General features: G+C 40.7%; 1 protein-coding gene across 2 annotated transcripts in view; it reads left to right on the forward strand.

Moving 5' to 3' along the window:
* PRLR (prolactin receptor) overlaps positions 1-23,940 on the forward strand; it is a 175,179-nt gene that overhangs the window by 112,947 nt on the left and 38,292 nt on the right. For both annotated transcript variants that reach the window (XM_044232853.1, XM_044232844.1), the window contains exon 2: positions 19,384-19,445. The gene's annotated coding sequence lies outside the window, so the exon portion shown is untranslated. The remainder of the gene's footprint in view (positions 1-19,383; positions 19,446-23,940) is intronic.

The following is a 23,940-nucleotide window of genomic DNA, read 5'->3' on the forward strand; positions in this document are numbered from 1 at the left end:
ATACAGTTCCCTTCAAAATATGGTCCAAGCAAATGACATTATGAGAAGGTGTCCATCTGCACACACTGTTGTGACTAGGCTCCTGACTTTATACTGTGTTAGAGCTAAAATTTCCTTTCTGTCTGGAAAGTGATTTTTGGCAAGAAGGATTGAGAGGACAGTCCATGCTCTATGGCCAGGCCCAGCTCCCTCAGAAACCCATGTTCCATCCTGTGTGACATGACCCACCGAACCTAAGTGAAGCCAGGTATGCCAACACAATGATGGCTGGGGAGAGCCAGGCTTCCCGTGGGAAGGGCTGCTCAGGGTTCATGGCTTACCCCCCACAGTTCGCTCTGCTGCATTGGCCTTCACCCCTCTCAGTTCTTCCCCCTCTCCTGGCTCATTCACTCTGCTTTGCTGAAACCACAGCTGCTTCAAATGTAGCCATTTTAGTTCTACGTTGAACTGTAAACCAACTAAGTCAAACCATACAAATCCAACCACCACCACAAGCAAGTTATCCATTTACTGGGCTTTTTTTCAGATGGGGACAGGGGGCATTTGGGGCCTTACCTGCCTGCAGAGTCAGCTTGCTGAAGGGTAATCATCCAACAGGTGAGTGCTCATCAGAATCGCACAGGCTGGTCATCGAGGATGTTCAGATCCACAAACAGATCCTACCAGACACCCTTAGTGAATCTAGCAAGCTCTGCCTTTACCATCTGTGCTGTAAAGCAAACATCCAAACTTTGCCTGGTTGCAAATGGTCAGAGTAAATCACTGCACTTCTTGGATTCTGGTAGATGTCCTCGTGCCACAGGCTCTGCTCTTCTCTTCTCCCTCCCTCCACCCCCTGCCATGAGGAACAGGGAGATGTTAGGACAGTGAAAGTGTACTTACAGAATCAAAGCTCTGTACCCACTCCTACCACACTGCTTGTATTACCTGCCTTCTCGGCAAATGGAAAGGAGGTAAACCACTCTGCCACACAGAAGATGGAAGGTACAGAAACAAGAAGAAAGAGGAAATCGATGTCAAAGCAGGAAGAAAACATTAATCTTGGGTAAAGCTATCAAGACTTAGGTGATGTGGTGATCTCCGAATGTTGAACTGGATGTAGCCAAGGTGCTGGAATCTTTCCAGATTTCAGGGCCTCCTAAAATCCAGTGAAAACCAGTTAAGCCTCAATTAAAACCAGTTAAACTCCAACCTATCTTAAAACCCATTAAGCCCCTGCTCCCCATTTACCATGGTTGATTACTTGACCTTTGCCTAAATCCTCCCTGTCCTTGTTGAACATAACAAGACACATAACAAGAGTCAGGGGTCTGTCGGAGTGGCCAGCTCCACTGCGGCTCATCTCCAGACAGCTCAGTGAGACACACAGGAAAGCTGAGTGGAAAATAAGCCTCTCAGTCTCTAGAAACTGGATTGGGATCTCGATCCAAAGAAACAGTTTTGCCATTGATTTGTGGCTTGAACAGCATGTGGGACAAATCCAGGACATTGTGAAGGAAACATTTTTTCCTTCCATGCCTAAATGCCAAGCATAATTTTTCTGAGCTCTCTCAGTCAGTACCCCTGTTCTAGTGGAACTTCTATTGTGATGTCCACTCTTGAAATCAAGGATGCCTGCATAGCCACCACCACCATCCAGAAAGCAGAGAATGTGCCGCCATCTTTTTTCTTTCCATCAGTTTTTATCTCTCCTGCTTTGTGTTTATTTATGATGGTTCCAGTTCCCTTTGCACCTGGAGCCACAGTGGCCTTGCTCTGGGTCGGCTCCAATAAAACTGAGTCCTCAGCAGTGAGGTTTTGGAAGGAAAAGAAAGGCAACACAGGGTATGACCAGAGATGGAGGCAGATTTGAAGTTGCACAGTTATCTCTGGAACTCTGACTTCCTAGCAGTCAAATACTTGACAGACCTGTTACAAGTGAGGATAAGATTAATTATGAGACTTTCTGGAGGTGGGGAGAGGGAAAGGGGGAATAAGTGCTTTCATATTTGTCACTGTTTATTCAAAAAAGAGTAATGCTGATAATGAGGGCTGCTGACCATGAAAAACAGTAACCATTTTTGAAAGGAAGTGGGGGAAATAAAACACTAACATTTCTTTTGAACATCTTTATTGTGGTATCATGTATACCACAAAATTGACCTGTTTAAAGTTACAGTTCAGTGGTTTCTAGTATATTTAGAGTTCTGCAACCATTTTCAAAATTTGATTTGAAAGCATTTCATCACCTCAAAAAGGGACTGATTACACATTAGCAGTAAATTCCCAGTCTCCTTCTCCCCTCCCCCACAACCTCTGACAACCATGAATCTACTTTGTGTCTCTGTGGATTTGCCTTTTCTGACAAGTCACAGAAATGGAATCATATACTTTATGATGTCTTTTGTTGCTGGCTTCTTTCTCCTAGGATAATGTTCTTGAGCTCTGTCCATGTTGTAGCAAGTGTCAGTACGTCATTCCCTTTGTACTGCCGAACAATATTCCATGATACAGATATATGATATTTTGTGTATCCCTTCATCAATTGATGGACGACACACTAGGTATTTTAATTAAAAGACAAGTTGCCATGATCTCTGTAATTGGCATTGGGTGCCATTTTAGTTGTAGGTATGACCAGGAATTGTTTTATAAGCTCATATCTACAACTAAAATGGCTCCCAATGCCAAAGTAATGACACTTGCTACAGCATGGACAGGGAACCTTCTAGCCATGGGACCTCGAGGACGACGTAAATTCCTTAAATCTGAATTTCTTCACCTGAGAGGTGGGAATACCATTATCTATCTCTTTAGATTGCTGTGGACATTTGATGCACAGTATCCAAAAATAGCAAGTAATTAATACATGCTAATGATATTAACAGTTAACACTGATAGCACATTTAGTGCGGCAGGAATTATGGAAATCCTCAAGGCATCTCTGGGAAATAAGAACTATTATCTTCTCTTTGCTGATGAGAAAGAGACAGGTTAAATACTTGCCCAACATCCAAAAGCTAGGAAATGGCCACACCAAATTTCCAGAGGCTTCAGTTTGGCCACAACTCCCCACATAAGGGGAATGGACAGCAAGGGTTTCATAATTTCAGGGAGGAGCTGCCTGAATATGGATTCAAGGACACCAGCTAAAACCCAAGGATCCTCTTTGCTCCCTGCCCCTCCTCTTTTCCATGTCTCCTCATTCATACCTGAGCCAGAAACAGGGAAAGAGAATGACACACTAGATGCGGGGGTACAACCAGCGACACCTATCAGCCCAGCTAGAGTGCTCAGCCTCACACTTAGCCGTGAACTTGTAGGCACGTTCTGTGTTGGCATCATTGACAAGATTTCATACGGTCTAAAGTTATTTTATTAGAAGGGAGGGTGAACACTTTTAGATACAGATCCATTCTATCAAGAGAATTAAAAAACACAAATAAAAATATAATCTAATTATGCTATCATCATTAGGTCAACCTGCAGGCATCCACTGCCACAAACTTAAATAGAAATAATTTTTTGCTATTAATACTAAATTCCTTTAAATCCTCGAGGCCACATGGCTAGAAGGTTGTCTGAGTCACAACTTTATGGCTTTCAGTCTGGTTCTAAATTTTTACATATCCATTAGACTATCTCACCAAAATGCAATGTGTCGTGCTAGCCAATATGCTGTATGCAGCAACATCACCATGAAAGCACACACTAGTTTGTTTTCATAATGAATGATTGATGCAGTAAGACCACTTTGGAAAATGTCACCAAAACCCATAAGGAATAAAACAGAAGTAGAATCCCGGGATGAGGCTGTTGGAACAAATGCAGGGCTTAAGAAACCTCAAAGTAAAGCAAATTGTCTGGCTAGAGGCTGTGGCCTCCTCAGTATGGGGATCCAGGCCCCTTGGTTTATGGGACTAGGAGAAGCTGCACAGGGTACTCTCCAGCTAAAGTTGACATGTTGATTCATTCCCATCAGCTAAGGAATTAGCCTCTTGTGCCCATGTTGACATTTCAGGTCTCAGATTAATGGTTTCAGATGTCCCCATTACCATCACCACTCACCCACCATCAGCACTTTTAAATTAGTATTGGGAACAGAGGAGTAAACAGAAGCACAGCCCAGCCTTCCACCAAATTCAACTACCCCTAAAGGAAAAAAAAAAAAAAAAAAAAAGGAACATCTGATAGTCAAAAAAACAACTAGGTTGAAAACACATTTATGTCAGCATTGACACAGGCTAGTTATTTGTTACTCCATGAGGGTCATTAGCTGTGCTGCTCTAAGAGTGAGGGAGAAAACATTTCAAGGCTAGAGGAAAATAGCATTTCGATGGTCCCCAACTGGCTGAAGTCACAGGAAAACTAATACAGATTTTCCTTCTAACATTCCTCTCTCAGCAATCTCCCTGATTATACAGTATAAAATAGAAACAATTTTGGCTACTAATCCTAAATAATCCTAAACCTTGGATACTAAAACTAGGAACTATTTATTCTCTTATACTTCTAGGTAGGAAGGTGTTTTCTACTCATTACCACAATCATAACAATCTGCTCTTTTAATTAAAAGAGTATGTTCTCTCCCCACTTACAGTATTAATGCTTCACGTGAATAAAGGACCTTTTCATAAACCCACTCACGGGGATTCAGAGATCAGGATGGAGGTAATATTTTTTAAATGTTCTTAATATTGCAATCAATTGGGAATTATTTTTTTAAGCCAATTCCTTGAAAATTCTGCGTAATGTCTTTTCATCTGTTGTTTTTTTATTGTCCTTTTAGTTAGGAGTATAACCCTAGCTTGCAGATACTCTAAGCTTCTTCAGGAAGGGGGATTTACACTTGCAGTGTCTGAGCTAAAATAAGCAGGAAGCCATTTTGTTCAGGCCCACAGCTGGTGGCCACCTCATCCCTGTCTCCACCTGTGGTCGCCCCAATCAAGATGATCGTTGGCCCATTTGTGCAGACTCACATTTTTGCCATGGTTCTTTATGGACTGGAAAAACTACTCTGCTTTCTGGTGATCACAAGCTGATGTTGTCATGTTTGTAAAATGCAGCTCTAAACTCTACCCTTCCCTGCTAGTCAGCCAAGGAGACCTGGACTTTGCTTCTTTTTAAATTATCACTAATAGTCTTTATTTACTTTGCACTCCCTCCAAGAAGGATCTGAAGCAAATTGCTTTAGATATGGTTCTGCTCTACTGTGACCTTGGGCAGATTGTAACAGTCATAAAAGTTCTAACCTTTCACAGTGCTGCACTGTTAGAAAGCCTTCTCCAACCCTTCCCTTGTTAAAGTTATTACCCTCCGAGAATACCAGTTGACCCATATGTTTCTGGTAGAGCTAACAGGTAGGAAACACTCTGGAAAACAAGGGCAGTGAACAAATGCAGGGGTCTCCCTCTTAATCTACAGACTGGTAGGACTAGAGTTTCAGTACGTTGGTCCAACTTTGGCTTCAGTTCTGGCCTCCAGAGAAGTTCCCATCCTGGATATTTGTCAAGAACAAGAGGGCAGAAATGCCAAGACCAGGGGGGTCAGCCTGCCAAGGATCCATACAAGAAACTTCTTAGAAAAATACAAATTGAGGAATTTGGCCTGGATATCAGTAGCTGGAAAGGGGCTTGAATTTTCTTAGCAGATGATTTCAGGAATATCTAAATTCTGTAGTTTACAGATTATGGACTACAGCTTAAATTATAAGTCTAGAGTCTCTAAGAATCATAGCATTTCAGAATTGAAATCAGTCCCCTAACTGATCTTCCAGCCCTGATCCAAGCACCCAACCCTTCTAGAATTTCATATGGTTTCTGCTTTGGGAGCTCACCTCTTATCAGATAGCTCACATCACGCTTGGGACACAATAATCATTAAACAGTTACTCTTCTTCTTGGTGCCAGGCCTTCTGTCTTCTAACATGACCCATTCATTGTGGTTCTCCCCAGGAATGGGCATGTGGATGGTCACATGAGGCACTTTGCTCTTTTGTTGAATTCGAATATGCTTCCATGTGATTTTCTCCAGGTAGAGGATTTCTCTTCCTGTGCTTTTGGATATACTTTCTCAGCAGTCACAGAAGCCCTGAATGATTTCAGAAACAAGGCACAAAGCCTGTGAGAGTTGGCACATCTTCCTTTTTACTCCCAAGTTCCCCTTGTCCTCTATGTCTCTTCCTTTTCCTCTGATATTTGCACCCAGCTCTCTTATAATTCTTCAGGAAATTGAACATGAACTCATACACAGAAGGCAGAAGGTTCCAGTGGAAGAGGAACTAGGTTCAAACCCTGAAAATATTCACCTCTGAAGCTTTATAATAAATATTACTATTTACCTGATGGGGTGGGAGTATAACAATAGAATATAAGTGAATATTCATTATAAATTGCAATGTACTATGAAGTTACTGAATTCTTTAATGTTAAATTCTAGAAGATCTCAAGCATCATGTGGTCCTAGCTTCTTGTTTTACACTAAGACATTAAACTGAGAAAAAAAGTGACATGTCCAAGGACCACAACACCAGCTAGAAATGGAAGCCTGATTTTCCAACTCATAATCATTTGCTCCTTCTCCTGCCTCTCTGTGGAATGATGAAATCAATAGTCATCCATGCACACCCCTAAACAGTACCCAACACATATTAGGTGCTCAATAACGAATGGCTGAAGAAACATATGAGTAAATGAATCAATGAATGACTAATATTCCTTTATGAGGATGACATTCTATAGTTTCCCTCAAATGTCACTTCTGTTTTTAATCATTTTAATTAAGAGTCTGTTAAGGAGCTCAGTGCTCCAAATGGACTGTGAAGATTATATGCAACAATGCATGAAAGTCCTTAAAAGCTTTGGTGTCTGGCAGTGTCTGGCAAGTCAGTAAATGTTAACTAATTACTATTGTACTGTTTTCTAGCCATTGTTCTAAAAAGATTGTGCTGATGCTCTAAAAACTCACTAATCTGAAAATCACTTTGTAGTCTACTAACCAAAGGAACTGCAAAAGTAGTTGACTCCTATCCTGTGCCTTTAACTAGGCCATCCATGCCTGGCCCTCGTTGTTGGCACCCAAAAAGACACAAAGTCCCACACTTTCTAACTTCTTTCTCTGGCTCATGTTTACTTAGCTCCTGACCTTTGGACTCTGTCCCCCATTCCCAGTCAGGACTTGCCTCTTGGACCTGACAAGTTGTTTGGCTTTACCCTATTTTACCCTTCACATTCTTGCTCCCTCTCCTTCAATCTCAATCAAATCAAAATTCTGGAATTTCCCTTGGTTCCCTGAACTCCCAGGCATCCTGACAGCTCTGTTCCCCCTAAACAAGGCCTTCTCGCTTGACCCAAATTTTGGCGTGTCTGCCTCTGCATTATATGTAGGTCAGACACTTTCTGGTTTGTAGCATTTGTTAGAAATGCTGATTTTTAATACTTGGGTCTGGAGGGTAGACTCAGGCTCTTCATCTTTCTGTGTTTCAGAGAAGAGGAATAAAAATTATTTTTCTTCTTTTTTTTCCAACTTTTTATTGATATTCCAGTATAGTTAACATACAATGTAATATTAGTTTCAGTTGTACAATATAGTGATTCAACACTTCGATACAACACTCCTTGTTTGTCACAAGTGTACTCCTTAATCCCCATCACCCATTTCACGCCCCCCACTCACCTCCCCTCAGTTTGTTCTCTATAGTTAAGAGTCTGTTTTATGGTTTGCCTCTCTCTCTCCCCCTACCCACATTCATTTGTTTAGTTTCGTAAATGCCACACGTGAGTGAAATCATATGCCTTTTATCTTTCTTTTCTTTGCTTAGCATAATACACTCGAGTTCCATCCACATTGTTGCATTGCAAATGGCAGGATTTCGTTCTTTTTTATAGCTGAGTAATATCCTTTATACACACACACACACACACATACACACACACCACATTTTCTTTTTCTTTTTTTTTTTTTAAAGATTTTATTTATTTATTTGTCAGAGAGAGAGGGAGAGAGAGTGAGCACAGGTAGACAGAGAGGCAGGCAGAGGCAGAGGGAGAAGCAGGCTCCCTGCCGAGCAAGGAGCCCGATGTGGGACTCAATTCCAGGACGCTGAGATCATGATCTGAGCCGAAGGCAGCTGCTTAACCAACTGAGCCACCCAGGCGTCCCACACCACATTTTCTTTATCCGTTCATCAGTCAATGGACATTTCATCTCTTTCCATAATTTAGCTATTGTAGATAATACTGCTATAAATGTTGGTGTGCATGTATCCCTTTGAATTAGTATTTTTGTATTCTTTGGGTAAATACCTAGAAATGCAATTGCTGGATTGTAGGGTAGCTCTATTTTTAACTTTATGAGCAATCTCCATACTGTTCCTCAGAGTGGCTGCTCCAGTGTGCATTCCCACCAACAACACAAGAGGGTTTCTTTTTCTCCACATCCTTGCCACCTGTTGTGTCCCGTGTTGTTAATTTTAGCCATTCTGACAGGTGCAAGGTGATATCTCACTGCAGTTTTGATTTGTATTTCCTCGATGAGTGATATTGAGCATCTTCTCATAGGTCTGTTGGCCATCTGTATGACTTCCTTGAGAAACCGTCTATTCATGTCTTCTACCCATTTTTTATTAATTATTTTTATTAACATGTAATGTGTTATTTGCCCTAGGGGTACAGGTCTGTGAATTGCCAGGTTTACACACTTCACAGCACTCACCATAGCACATACCCTCCCCAATGTCCATAACCCAACCACCCTCTCCCAGCAACCCTCAGTTTGTTTTGTGAGATTAAGAGTCTCACAGTAGATCTCCCTCCAGATCCCATCTTGTTTCATTTTTTCCTTCCATTCCCCACAAACCCCCACTCTGCCTCTCAAATTCCTCATATCAGAGAGATCATATGATAATTATCTTTCTCTGATTGACTTATTTCGTTCACCATAATACCCTCTAGTTCCATCCACGCCATTGCAAATGGCAAGATTTCATTTCTTTTGATGGCTGCATAATATTCCATTGTGTGTGTGTATATATGTATATATACCACCTTTTCTTTATCCATTCATATGTTGATGTACATCTAGGTTCCTTCAATGGTTTGGCTATTGTGGACATTGCTGTTATAAACATTGGATTGCACATACCCCTTCAGAACACTACATTTGTATCTTTAGTGTAAATACCCAGTAGTGCAATTGCTGGGTCATAAGGTGGCTCTATTTTCAACTCTTTGAGAAACCTCCATACTGTTTTCCAGAGTGGCTGCACCAGCTTGCATTCCCACCAACAGTGGAGAAGGATTCCCCTTTCTCTGCATCCTCGCCAGCATCTATCATTTCCTGACTTGTTAATTAATTAACCAGTCAGAATGGTGTGAGGTGCTATCTCATTGTGGTTTTGATTTGTATTTCCTTGATGCCGAGTGATGTGGAGCATTTTTTCATGTTGGCCACCTGGATATCTTCTTTGCAGAAATGTCTGTTCATGTCCTCTGCCCATTTCTTGATTGGATTATTTGTTCTGTGGGTGTTGAGTTTGATAAGATCTTTATAGATGTTGGATACTAGATTGATACAGTTTGAAAATATCTTCTCCCATTCTGTCAGTTGTCTTTTGGTTTTGTTGACTGTTTCCTTTGCTGTGCAAAAGCTTTTGATCTTGATGAAGTCCCAATAGTTCATTTTTGTTCTTGCTTCCCCTGCCTTTGGTGATGTTTCTAGGAAGAAGTTGCTGTGGCTGAGTTCGAAGAGGTTGCTGCCTGTGTTCTCCTCAAGGATTTTGATGGATTACTGTCTTACATTGAGACCTTCCGTCCATTTGGAGTCTATTTTTGTGTGTGATGTAAGGAAATGGTCCAGTTTCATTTTTCTGCATGTGGCTGTCCATTTTTCCCAAAACCATTTGTTGAAGAAACTTTTTTCCACTGGACGTTGTTTTTTGCTTTGTCAAAGATTAGTTGACCATAGACTTGAGGGTCTATTTCTGGGCTCTCTACTCTGTTCCATTAATCTATGTGTCTGTTTTTGTGCCAGTACCATACTGTCTCAATGATGACATCTTTGTAATAGAGCTTGAGGTCTGGAATTGTGATGCCACCAACTTTGGATTTCTTTTTCAACATTCCTCTGGCTATTCGAGGTCTTGTCTGGTTCCATGTAAATTTTAGGATTATTTGTTCCATTTCTTTGAAAAAAAAAACTGATGGGATTTTGATAGGGATTGCACTAAATGTGTAGATTGCTTTAGGTAGCATAGACATTTTCACAATATTTGTTCTTCCAATCCATGAGCATGGAACACTTTTCCACTTCTTTGTGTCTTCTTCAATTTCTTTCATGAGTACTTTATAGTTTTCTGAATACAGATTCTTTGGCTCTTTGATTAGGTCTATTCCTAGGTATCTTATGTACCTAGGAATAAATGGGATCGACTCCTTGATTTCTCTTTCTTCTGTCTTGTTGTTGGTGTATAGAAATGCAACTGATTTTATATCCTGACACTTTACTGAATTCCTGTATAGATTCTAGAGCTTTGGAGTGGAGTCTTTTGGGTTTTCCACATAAAGTATCATATCATCTGCAAAGAGTGAGAGTTTGACTTCTTCTTTGCTGATTCAGATGCCTTTAATCTCTTTTTGTTGTCTGATTGCTGAGGCTAGGACTTCTAGTACTGTGGACATCCCTGCTATGTTCCTGACCTTAGCAGAAAAGCTCTAAGTTTTTCCCCATTGAGAATGATATTCACTGTGAGTTCTTCACAGATGGCTTTAATGATATTGAGGTACGTACCTTCTATACCCACACTTTGAAGAGTTTTGATCAAGAAAGGATGCTGTACTTTGTCAAACACTTTTTCAGCACCTATTGAGAGTATCATATGGTTCTTATTCTTTCTTTTATTAATGTATTATATCATTAATATTGTATTGTATCATTAATAATGTATTGATTTGCGGATGTTGAACCAACCTTGCAGCCCAGGAATAAATCCCACTTTGTGAATAATCCTTTTAATGTACTGTTTGATCCTATGACTAGTATTTTGGTGGGAATTTTCACATCTCTGTTCATCATGGATATTGGTCTGTAATTCTATTTTTTGATGGGGTCTTTGTCTGGTTTTTGGATCAAGGTAATGCTGGCCTCATAAAATGAGTTTGGAAGTTTTCCTTCCATTTATATTATTTGGAAGAGTTTCAGGAGAATAGGTATTAGTTCTTCTTTAAATGTTTGGTAGAATTCCCCTGGGAAGCAGTCTGGCCCTGGGCTCTTGTTTGTTGGGATATTTTTGATGACTGCTTCAGTCTCCTTACTGGTTATGGGTCTGGTCAGGTTTTCTGTTTTGCTCAGTTTTGTAGTTTATATGTCTCCAGAAATGCATCTATTTCTTCCAGATTGTCAAATTTGCTAGAGTACAGTTGCTCATAATATGTTCTTATAATTGTTTGTATTTCTTTGGTGTTGGTTGTGATCTCTGCTCTTTCATTCATGATTTTATTTATTTGGGTCCTTTCTCTTTTCTTTTTGATAAGTCTGGCCAATGGCTTATCAATCTTATTAATTCTTTCAAAGAACCAACCCTCAGTTTTGTTGATTTGTTCTACTGTCCTTTTGGTTTCTATTTCATTGATTTCTGCTCTGATTTTATTATCTCTCTTCTCCTGCTGGGTTTAGGCCTTCTTTGCTGTTCTTTCTACAGCTCCTTTAGGTGTAAGGTTAGATTGTGTACTTGAGACTTTTCTTGTTTCTTGAGAAAGGCTTCTATGGCTATATACTTTCCTCTTAGGACCACCTTTGTTGTGTCCCACAGATTTTGAATCATTGTGTTTCCATTATCACTTGTTTCCATGATTTTTTTTCAATTCTTCTTTAATTTCCTGGTTGACCCATTCATTCTTTAGTATGATGCTCTTTAGCCTCCATGTATTTGAGTTCGTTTTTTTTTTTTTAAACATATGCCCTTTATTATGTTCCTTTATTTATAGGGAAACCCAAACATTTCAGATCTAGTTTCCAGCAGTTTATGGAGTGCCTTTATTGATGATGACTTTGACTCCATTTGAAATTTCTCTATTTGCTGTTACAGATGGTGAGTGTTAGGATCACATCTTACTTTCAGGGTTGTCATTGGTTAAATTTTTTTTTTCATTTATTTATTTTCAGCATAACAGTATCATTATTTTTTCACCACACCCAGTGCTCCATGCAATCCATGCCCTCTATAATACCCACCACCTGGTACCCCGACCTCCCACCCCACCGCCACTTCAAACCCCTCAGATTGTTTTTCAGAGTACATAGTCTCTCATGATTCACCTCCCCTTCCAATTTACCCCAAGCCCCTTCTCTCTAACTCCCCATGTCCTCCATGCTTTTTGTTATGCTCCACAAATAAGTGAAACCATATGATAATTGACTCTCTCTGCTTGACTTATTTCACTCAGCATAATCTCTTCCAGTCCCGTCCATGTTGCTACAAAAGTTGGGTATTCGTCCTTCCTGATGGAGGCATAATACTCCATAGTGTATATGGACCACATCTTCCTTATCCATTCATCCGTTGAAGGGCATCTTGGTTCTTTCCACAGTTTGGCGACTGTGGCCGTTGCTGCTATAAACATTGGGGTACAGATGGCCCTTCTTTTCACTACATCTGTATCTTTGGAGTAAATACCCAGGAGTGCAATGGCAGGGTCATAGGGAAGTTCTATTTTTAATTTCTTGAGGAATCTCCACACTGTTCTCCAAAGAGGCTGCATCAACTTGCATTCCCACCAACAGTAGAAGAGGGTTCCCCTTTCTCCACAGCCTCTCCAACACATGTTGTTTCCTGTCTTGCTAATTTTGGCCATTCTAACTGGTGTAAGGTGATATCTCAATGTGGTTTTAATTTGAATCTCCCTGAGGGCTAATGATGATGAACATTTTTTCATGTGTCTGATAGCCATTTGTATGTCTTTATTGGAAAAGTGTCTGTGTACAGAAATCAGTGGCTTTCTTATACACTAACAATGAAAATACAGAAAGGGAAATTAGAGAATCGATTCCATTTACTATAGCACCAAGAACCATAAGATACCTGGGAATAAACCTAACCAAAGAGGTAAAGGATCTGTACTCAAGGAACTACAGAACACTCATGAAAGAAATTGAAGAAGACACAAAAAGATGGAAGACCATTCCATGCTCTTGGATCGGAAGAATAAACATTGTTAAAATGTCTATACTGCCTAGAGCAATCTATACTTTTAATGCTATTCCGATCAAAATTCCAGTGGTATTCTTCAAAGAGCTGGAGCAAATAATCCTAAAAATTTGTATGGAATCAGAAGAGACCCTGAATCGCTAAGGAAATGTTGAAAAACAAAAATAAAACTGGGGGCATCACGTTACCTGATTTCAAGCTTTACTACAAAGCTGTGATCACCAAGACAACATGGTACTGGCATAAAAACAGACACATAGACCAGTGGAACAGAGTAGAGAGCCCAGATATGGACCCTCAACTCTATGGTCAAATAATCTTCGACAAAACAGGAAAAAATATACAGTGGAAAAAAGACAGTCTCTTCAATAAATGGTGCTGGGAAAACTGGGCAGCTATATGTAGAAGAATGAAACTCGACCATTCTCTTACACCATACACAAAGATAAACTCAAAATGGATAAAAGACCTCAATGTGAGACAGGAATCCATCAGAATCCTAGAGGAGAACATAGGCAGTAATCTCTTCGATATCAGCCACAGAAACTTCTTTCAAGATATGTCTCCAAAGGCAAAGGAAACAACAGCGAAGATGAACTTTTGGGACTTCATCAAAATCAAAAGCTTTTGTAGCAACATGGACGGGACTGGAAGAGATTATGCTGAGTGAAATAAGTCAAGCAGAGAGAGTCAATTATCATATGGTTTCACTTATTTGTGGAGCATAACAAATAGCATGGAGGACAAGGGGTGTTAGAGAGGAGAAGGGAATTTGGGTAAATTGGAAGGGGAGGTGAACTATGAGAGACTATGGACTCTGAAAAACAATCTGAGGGGTTTGAAGTGGCGGGGGGGTGGGAGGTTGGGGTACCAGGCGGTGGGTATTATAGAGGGCACAGATTGCATGGAGCATTGGGTGTGGTGAAAAAATAATGAATACTGTTTTTCTGAAAATAAATAAATTGAAAAAAAAAGAAAAGAAAAAGAAAAAAAAATCAAAATCTTCTGCACAGCAAAGGAAACAGTCAAAAAAACAAAGAGGCAACCCACGGAATAGGAGAAGATATTTGCAAATGACAGTACAGACAAAAGGTTGATATCCAGGATCTATAATGAACTCCTCAAACTCAACACACACAAAACAGACAATAATATCAAAAAATGGGCAGAAGATATAGACAGACACTTCTCCATGTATTTGAGTTCTTTCCAACTTTCCTCTTGTGATTGAGTTCTAGTTTCAGAGCATCGTGGTCTGAAAATATGCAGGGAATGATCCCTATCTTTTGGTACTGTTTGAGACCTGATTTGTGATTCAGGATATGATCTATTCTAGAGACTGTTCCATGTCCACTAGAGAAGAATGTGTATTCTGTTATTTTGAGATGCAATGTTCTGAATATATCTGTGATGTCCATCTGGTCCAGTGTGTCATTTAAGGCCTTTATTTCCTTGTTGATCTTTTGCTTGGATGACCTGTCCATCTCAGTGAGGGGGGTGTTAAAGTCCCCTACTATTATTGTATGATTATTGATGCGTTTCTTTGATATTGTTATTAATGGGTTTATGTAGTTGGCTGATCCCATGTTAGAGGCATAGATTTTTAAAATTGTTAGATCTTCTTATGGAACAGACCCTTTGAGTATGATATAGTGTCCTTCCTCATCACTTATTATAGTCTTTGGCTTAAAAATCTAATTTATCTGATATAAGGATTGCCACCCCAGCTTTCTTTTGATGTCCGTTAGCATGATAAATTGTTTTCCACTCCCTCACTTTAAATTCTACCCATTTTTTAACTGGTTTATTTTTCTTCTTTACTTTTGTAAAGAAGCTAGTTTAACCAAACTAGCTCTTTCCACCCCTTTCCATCTGTTGCCTCTGGTCTCCCATTTTATGGTGCTCAGATTTGACCTGCCCATGAAGTATGATTCTTGAGTGCTTTATTGGGTTATTTTCCTTTTGTGGACTTCATATATATAACACACACACACACACATATATATATACACATGCCATATATGATCTGCATCATTTTCCAGGATGCTTGAAGCTTCCTTCTTAATATCTGAGTGTATCTGAACTTTATCAAGACGAAAGACTGAACTTGGGGTAATGTCAGTAGACAAGAAAGAACTTTGGTAAATTCAGAAATAGGGGATTATCCCTGAAGTTCTGGTATGGACAAGACTTATTCATTGTCTTTCTAATCTCTGTGTCTCCTCATGAATTACCACTTAATATCTTCTCATTTAATGGTGTATCTACCCTTGCTATAATCCCAACCTGAATATAAGTTCCTACAGAGCATGGAACTTGAACTTTTTATATTCACAGCTTTGTCTTCAGAACCGAAGAAACAGTACTTGGCAAATAGCAGGCAACCAATCAATGTTTGTTAAAGAATGAATGAATGAATGAATGAATGAGTGAATGAATGAATGAGAAGCAGGATGGAATTGTGGTTGGACCATAGCATTAGGCATCAGAGAGATCCCTATTCTGGCAAAGCCACTTCCCAGCTATGAGACATCTCTGAATTTCAATTTCTTCATCTGTAAGATAAGATGGTAATGGTACATCCCTCATAGGTTTGGGAGATAGTTAAATAAGAGAATGCCTATTAAAGTTCTTAGAACAGTAGCTGGCATGTTTTCAAAACCAGATAAATGTTAACTGTTACAGCCATTCTTTTCAGTGAAAATCCTCAACTATTGAAGCTTATTAACAATAACTGAACTAATTTAGTATGACTCATAGTGATGACTGTACTAAAGACAGATTAGTTTCATTCAACTGTCAGCAAGATGTTACTTAGAGAGCCAGGTTGACAAAACATGTATCAGTCACACTTGCCATGTTTGAAATACTATACTAGGATTTCAGGAGTGGGCAAGATGCAAGGACAGGAATGACAGAGTCTCTCCTCCAGGGACAGAAAATCTATAGGAGCTTCTATGTAGGCAGTACTATGCTGAGTATATATGAATACTAGGAGCTATTTCCTCCCACATCATCTGACTTCTTGTGTTTTGCAGAAAATTATTCTCCAACACTTAACCTTTTTTTAAAACCCTTACAGTGAGCAACCCACTCACTGTTTCATGAAACATCTCATTCTACTTGGGAATGGTAGTCACAATTAGAAAGGTTTTCCTTAAAATTAGCACAGATCTATTTTTCTGTGATTTCTATACATTGATCTAACTTCTGCCTTCTGAAGGGGATGACTTTTTCCCTAAATATCAAAAGTTAGCTAAGTAAGACCTGCAAACCCAATGCAACTACCCGTTTATTTTTGTAAATAAAGTTTATTAGAACACAGCCAAGCTTACTTATTTATCTATTGTCTGTGGCTGCTTTTGCACAATAGCAGACTAGTTGCAACAAAGAACTTATGGCCTACAAAGTCAAAGATATTTATTTTTTGTCCCTTGTAAGAAAGTTTCGACCTTTGCTGTATATGGCAGGCTTTGAAACACTTACAATTAATATGTGGGAAGCCCAGAACTGTGCCTAAAACTTTAGGTGGATTCTAGTGGAAGCAGAATAAAAGCACAATACCACCTCCCTTGTCCTGGACACCATACTTCTAAGATTAGCTTGATCTTTGACTGACATGTAATCCAAGCATGTATAAAGGACTACCTCTCTGAGATTATTTTCCCCAGGAGCTTCTGTTAAATTCTTCCTCCCCACCCTGCACTGCTGTAGCTTAGTGTTAGAAACTATGTCCAAAACTTTATATCCTTCCAGCCTGTCCAAAGCAATCTGAAAACAACTGAACATATATTAAAGGACTGCATTGGTAAGGGTCAGATCAAATGATGATATGCCCAAGCTAGGATTTTTTTTTCCAATTTATTTATTTTCAGAAAAACATTATTCATTATTTTTCCACCACACCCAGTGCTCCATGCAAGCCGTTTTTTAAGAGAATACAATCAAGAACCCATTGACATACCTGTGGGCAAGGTTGAGAGAACTAACAAGGGAATTTGTGACCACTGCTTCCCCATAGAGGGGGGATGGCAGGGAGGGATTTTGCTGAGACCCAGTGAGAGCTGGAGCCATGGAAGAAGGCCTGCCCAGCTGGAACTGTGGTAGTAGAGACATGACCACTGCCAGCACCAAGCCACGAGGAAGGCAGGGAGGAAGGAAAATATTACCCTGATGTGCTCTGCTCCCACCCTCTGCCTCTTGTGAGTGGAGCCCAAGCTGAAGCTTAAGTGCGGGATCAGAAGTCACCTCCACAAGGCACAGGGCAGGCTGAGAGGAGGTGCAGAAGTTGGGGGAGAGAATGGCAGGGCTAAAGATGCACCAGGCACTTAATAAATACTGAGTGAATAAACAGATGGATGAATGAAGTGAGCTCAAGGCCCGTTGTTCAGTTAATGTTTGTCGAACTGCAGAATTGAGTGTTGGAGCCGTGATCTCCTTTATGATCTTGCCCCAGAGTCATCACTGCTATGGCTTGGCATTCCAGACTTTCTCCCCTTAGCGGAGGCCTTGTCCTGTACTCTACACCCTCTGCACCCTTCCCTAGCCTCGGCTGACCCTGCGGTGTTTCCTGCAAGAGGGTAAAAGAAGTCTGGATTCTTCTGAACAGAGCCAGGACATTATAAAAGAGAGGGCTTTAAGTCCTGAAGTTATTCTCAGAATCTAAAATGCATTCTAGGATGTTTGGAGTCTTAAAAAAGAAACAAAAAAATTCAATATTGCTGTACCATATGGAGAGCAGTTGGTGGCTTTTATGACAGCTGCCCCAGACATTTGTCTTACAGGTTCTGGATTTGTCAGATACCTCATTATCAGGTGCCTTGGGAATGGCTGTCTCATGTCCAAATGGCTCTCAACACATCATAGGCTTTTATCACAAAGATGTCTGGGCTCTACATTCCTTTGGACAGTTGTAGTAATGCTGAGATGGGGGGTGAGTGAGAGAGATCCTCAGTGGCCCGCTTGTCACTCTCTCCTCCATCAGTTGAGTCAGCCCGGAAAGTATTCAACACTTGACTCCCCAGGGGATAGTCCTAAGGATTCTGAATTTTGAAGACATAGAACCAATTTGAAGGCTAGCTACTCTAGCTAGATTGTTTTAGCATGGAACGCACAAGACAAAATTGGGCACTGAATTAGGAATTGTGTGGTGCATAAAAAATGAATCTTGGAACACTGAAAAAATAAAATAAAACTTTTTTAAAAAGCAAATTTTAAAAAGTAACTGCAGACGTCGATGGACCAATTTTGATTCCAGTCCTGGAATCATTTTTGTTCTAACTCAGAGCCTCAGAGCCATAGTACTGGCAGTTGTCACCTTGTGCCTCCCAGACTCAGGCCAGTCAATTCCCAGGGTTTAGAATGTCCTATACAAAACCCAGGGCCAGATACACTGGAAGGAGCAAAGTAGGAACCATGATTTCTGATGGGCACGGCCCAACTGATAGAAGCCCACACCCAACAGCTCAGTGAACAGCCTTATCTTCACCAAAAGTTAGTCCCACTTGGAAAAGCATTCTTCCGCTTAGGCTCACATGAACCCATGAGACAGTGTCAAATCTGAGCTTCAGGTGAGCGCCACCAAACACCAGAAATTCAGCCCCGGCCATAGTGGGATTTGTCAATAAACCTCACTCAAGGTCTCAAGGACCAAATTTCATCTAAATTTCATCAAATTTCAATCTAGTCCCAATTAGGATGACTGGCAAAATTTGAGTAAGATCTACTGATATATAGTAGTACTATGTCACTGTTAATTTCCTGATCTTAATCATTGCACTGTTAAGTGTAAAGTTAAGTGTTAAGGTAGAAGAATACCCTTAGTCTTAGGAAAATATACTGAAAAATTTAGGGGTTAAGAGGCATCATGACTATAACTTATTCTCAAGTGATTCAGAAAAATAATGATTTGCATACACGGGGAAGAAAGTGATAAATTAAATATAGTAAATTATTAACTGTTAGGGTATCTGAGTGTAGGATTTATGGAATTTTCTTTTTTTACCATTTTTTTGCAACTTTTCTCTAAGTTTGAAATTACTTCATAATTAAGTTGCCAAGAAACTAATTCCAAAAAACGAGGGCCATCAAATGCCTATCACTGAAGGGCAGTGATTGCGGTCACACTGGTGCTGAGAAGTGAGTCAGAAATGATCCCCCCTCTTTGTCATCCTTCAGCTAAAATGAGTCATTTTGTCTTTCAGCTAAAGGACCTTTCTATTCATGGAGGTGAGCATTACAGAAGCTTTCCACATGAATCCTGAAGGTAAGGGCAACCTGATCACATGTCCCTCTGTCATACCTCCATCTGTCCTGCTGTCCATTTCAACCAGGCAAGGGTGGGGACTTGCCTATCTTGGCTCACAGAGAAAATAATTCCAAACTGGTCGATGTCCACATTGTCTCATTCTGCTGTTCTCAAAGACCTTTTCAATCTTCCAACTCGTCTTGCTCAAAACCTTCCATTTCTCTAAAAGGAAATACCAAAACTATTAATAGCTGATATCTCTTTGTGGTGCAATTATGAGAGGTTTTTATTTTTTTCTTATGTTTTTTTCTGTCCTTGAGAGATTTTCAACAATGACTGTGTTACTTTCAAATCAGGAAAAGAAATACTGTTTGTTCTTATTTTCCCAAGCAGCTCTATGTAAATTTGTGCCATAGCTTTCTGTGCCCTCTTCAGCCCCCTAATGTCATCACTGCCTTGTGTCTTCATTTTCCCAGCCCAATGACAGACTTTCTGGAAAGACTCAGAGGTGAAAGGCCCTGGATTTTATCTTTCTACCATCAGAAAGCAAAATAATTTTATAGCCCCATGGCCCACTGAGTCCCAGGTACAATCTTTTGGCTGGGATCTCACAAGCTATTGTGGGATAGCTTGTGAGAAGTTGCCTCTCCTCACTTATAGTATCCTGTTGCCATTTTGGTATTGGAATTGGGTAGAAGTACTTAACTCACATTTTCCCCCTTCATCCCAACTCAAATACCATGGTCCTATTCCACCTTCCTAGGATGCCAGCCCCAGCTGACAAATCAGTCATGTGGAGTATCAAGACTCCATTGCCCAATGGAGAAACCAAGCCATATGGCCTTCCTCAGTATATACTACAGTAAAATGGGCTCTAGACCCACTGAGACCAATGTGACCATGTAAACCTGAGAACGCACTCTGCCTTCCAGAAGAAGTTAAGGGCTCTTGAAGATATGGAACTGACTGGGTCATTGGTAGAAGAAAGTTGTGGGTCAAAATTGTCCTAGGATTTCCTGAGGTCCCCCGAGGATATTTACTAGTCTTCCAAAATTGAAAAAGTAATAGCTCTTTGAGGCTTAGCCCAACAAGAACTCCTGTTTTTCATGCAAATGGGCTAGATGTATAGTATTCAGACAGAAGTTGCCAAAATCCTCTGGCACAGCAGGGCCCTGGGGGCATAATATAGCCTGCCCAAGAGTATTAGGTAACATTGCAACTGGTGAGCCAACCTAGCCAGATAACTAGCAGCCAATTTGGGTTTGTGCCTCTTGATGCCAAATGCCTCTGAGATTTTGTTTGAATGGAATGGAAAACAAAGAAGAACAGGATAGCACTGGATACTGTGAGTAGTCCTTCCATTCCCGAGGACCGAGAGTTCCAGAAAAGCTTTGTGTAGACTGAACTGTATTGCAAAGCACCAGGGGGATTTGGCTGCTATTTTTATTTTATATACCACACTATTGCACTAAAGATTTGTGATTCAGTCTCTAATTGCTTCATAAAATTTGGTATTTTTAAACAATTAGACACCCATTCTTGGCAGTGGTTTAGCTGGAAATACCTTTTTCCATGGCTCAGAGAGTGTAAAGCAGATGAGGCTGTGGTACCTGTGATACCAACTTGTGAGTCAAGGCCCAAGAGTAAATCCCAAGGTGCTAGGATTGGTACACGCTCTTCCTGCTCATCTTCACGTGTGCCTCTTTTGTCCCTGGTCGATCTCCCTTCCCTGCACCCACCTCCCATTTTCCTCCACCCTTTACTCAACCTAGTGTTTGGTTTGAAATGCTGCCTCTGATGCCCATGAGTATCTGTGAAAACACAGGCAAGAATTTGAGAACATTTCCATGGTCATCCAAGAGAAACAGAAAGGCACCTCAGTTTCAGGGTGAAAAGAACAACCAGAAAGCAATGCTCATAAAGAAGTTCAGAGGGGAAAATCTCCCTATAAGAGAGGATTAAAATTAAGCCTGGAATCGCAGTTCCTTGCCAAGACTCCACAAAAGTGCTACAGTCCATTTTGTGGCCTTGAATCTGGTGTCTGTTCTCTTTGACTTAACTTTCAGCCGTTCAGTCTTGCCCCAGTGATCTGCCTAACAATCCCTCCCTGGCCTCTCCTCCTGAGGGTGGAACAGAACACCACTCAGACTGGCACACCAGGTTTTTTAACAAAAGCTTGGCATCCTCTCGACTCTGCCTATTTCAACTCTCCACCTCCAGCCTTTTCCCAAGCTCCCATCTGCATGACTCTGACATTAAATTTTCCAGACTGCAAGGGAGTTTAGAAGCAGCCCAGAGAAGGGGTGGGGTGGGGGTGGGGGTGGTATATGACCCCCACAGAGTATGCTTTGAAGCGTGTCTATGCCTATAATCTTTTCACCCACCATGTTTGCCTGCCCAAGTCCTTCCGTCCTATCATTTGAGCCTCTGCTTTCACTAATGTATGGCATTGCTCAAAAGCTATGCACTGACCTAGAAGGGTAAAACCCCAATTTATAAATAATTTACCAGAGTAGCTTATTGGTACTTCTTTAAGACAAGGGCCTTGGAATTCAGACACAGGACAAGGTCATTGGATTGCTGCAGAGAGATTGAAATGATAGAGGTCTTGAACTCCAGACCCACACTGTCCAATATACTATTAGCCCCATATGGCAATTTACATGTAAGTTCACTGAAAATAAATAACTTTTTAAAATTCAGTTCCTCAGTCACACTGGCTACATTTCAAATGTTCATATGTGCCTACTGGCTACTATATTGGACAGAGCAGTTTGAGAACAATTTCATCATCATAGAAAGTTTCATTAGGCAGCACTCCTCTAGCCTGAGGCTGTTATTGGTAATGGGGAGTTCTGGAGAGGAACCCTAAAATCACCAGTTAGGTAGGGAGGAAAAAAGAAGAGTAGAAGGAACAAAATTCCAAATGGAAAGTGAAAAGGGATGAAAGGCAAACTTTGGATGCTTTATCAAGGGCCCAACCCTGACCAAAGATGCCTCCACTCTGTCAAAAACTCTCTTTGTAGACACCTGCAAATAAAGGAGTGACTGGGGTCAGCTTTGGGCCCCATTTCCTTTATTGTATGGCCCCTCAATTCTGTGTGCTCTTTTTGGAGCAAGAGACCCTATCCCAAATCCTAAACTGAGAGGGCTTAAGCATACCACTCACACACGAAGTCACTGGGCTTCTAGCCGGAGGGAAATCACCACCCCAGTTAGCATAAGGCATACATTTAGTATCCAAGAGTCCAAATCCAAAGACATCCAGGGGAAAAGGAATAACTTCTCCATCTGGAATTAGACCTCCAGAGAGTCTGGGGGACATGGTGGATCAAAGAGCAATTATCATCCTTTATTTATGATGGCAGATCACTCCTACATGACGCATGCCATCGTGTGGAGCATTTCACATATTAATCCAGCTCATCTTCACAATAACAGGCTAAAGAAAGCAAGGCAAATGTACCATCTCGTCACTTTCTATTAGAAGAAATTCACACTCAGAGAAAGCCATGTGCCACAGTTGATCAACTGCTCACTGCAGAAACAACTTTGGAAACTATCCTCCCCTACTCTGTGGTTCCTGTCACCTCTCCCAGGTGATGAAGGTTATTTTGTATCTGTCCAAATCCTCACATGTGTCAGCTCCAAAGGGTGTGACCTTGCCTCAGATCATGACTCTGGTTTGTGTCCAACATCAAGCCAACAACAGAGCCCCTAGTAGTCCCACAGACCCTTCATTCCCAATGACCCACGCAAGCTGCCGAGCAAGAGGGCAAAGTGAACTCGTGTCTAGAACAAGCACACCGATAGAACTTTTCTTAGGAGACCCCTTCTAGACAAGAGCCAATATCCGGAAAATGGCAGAATGGGAATTGTGTCCACAGAAGCCTCTGCACCATTCTTCTCAAGTCTGATTTCCTGTGCACGAGACGCAGGCAAGTACTGTTCTCTTGAGTCCCAAAAGTCCACGTCTGCTGTGGTAAACATGCCAGTGGCTTTTGCTTGCTAGAAAAAGATCCAATAACCTGGATCAGATTAGTCCATGTATTGGACTTTCAATAGTTTGTGCCAAATATTTATGACTTATTTTCAGATTTGAAAGAATTTCCCACTGTATGGGAGCCATTTACATACATGTCTAAATGGCAGATGAGATTCTGTATTTTCCTTTGACAGTAGCATGTACAGAAATAAACAAGAATGCAGGGTAATTATTGGACTTTCGTTTCTGGTGAGCTCTAGTACTAAATTAGCCATTGTCCAGAGAACCAGAAAGCAAAAATCAAAAAGGCAAGAATAATTAAATAGATACAACAGTAAGGATAGTGACAAAATAAACAATTACTTTAAATCTGCCCAATAAAGCAGTAGTCCTAATGACAATATACTGTTTTATTGCTTCCCTTTTACAGCAACATACAGATACTTCTCAAGGTCTGCCTAGCTCTACCGCTAAGCCACCCAGTTAAAACATACTCATGGGCTCGGTGGATATTTGTTGAAAGATGGA

Source organism: Neovison vison, chromosome 1 (assembly GCF_020171115.1).
Source record: "Neovison vison isolate M4711 chromosome 1, ASM_NN_V1, whole genome shotgun sequence".
NCBI classification, from domain to species: Eukaryota; Metazoa; Chordata; class Mammalia; order Carnivora; family Mustelidae; genus Neogale; species Neogale vison.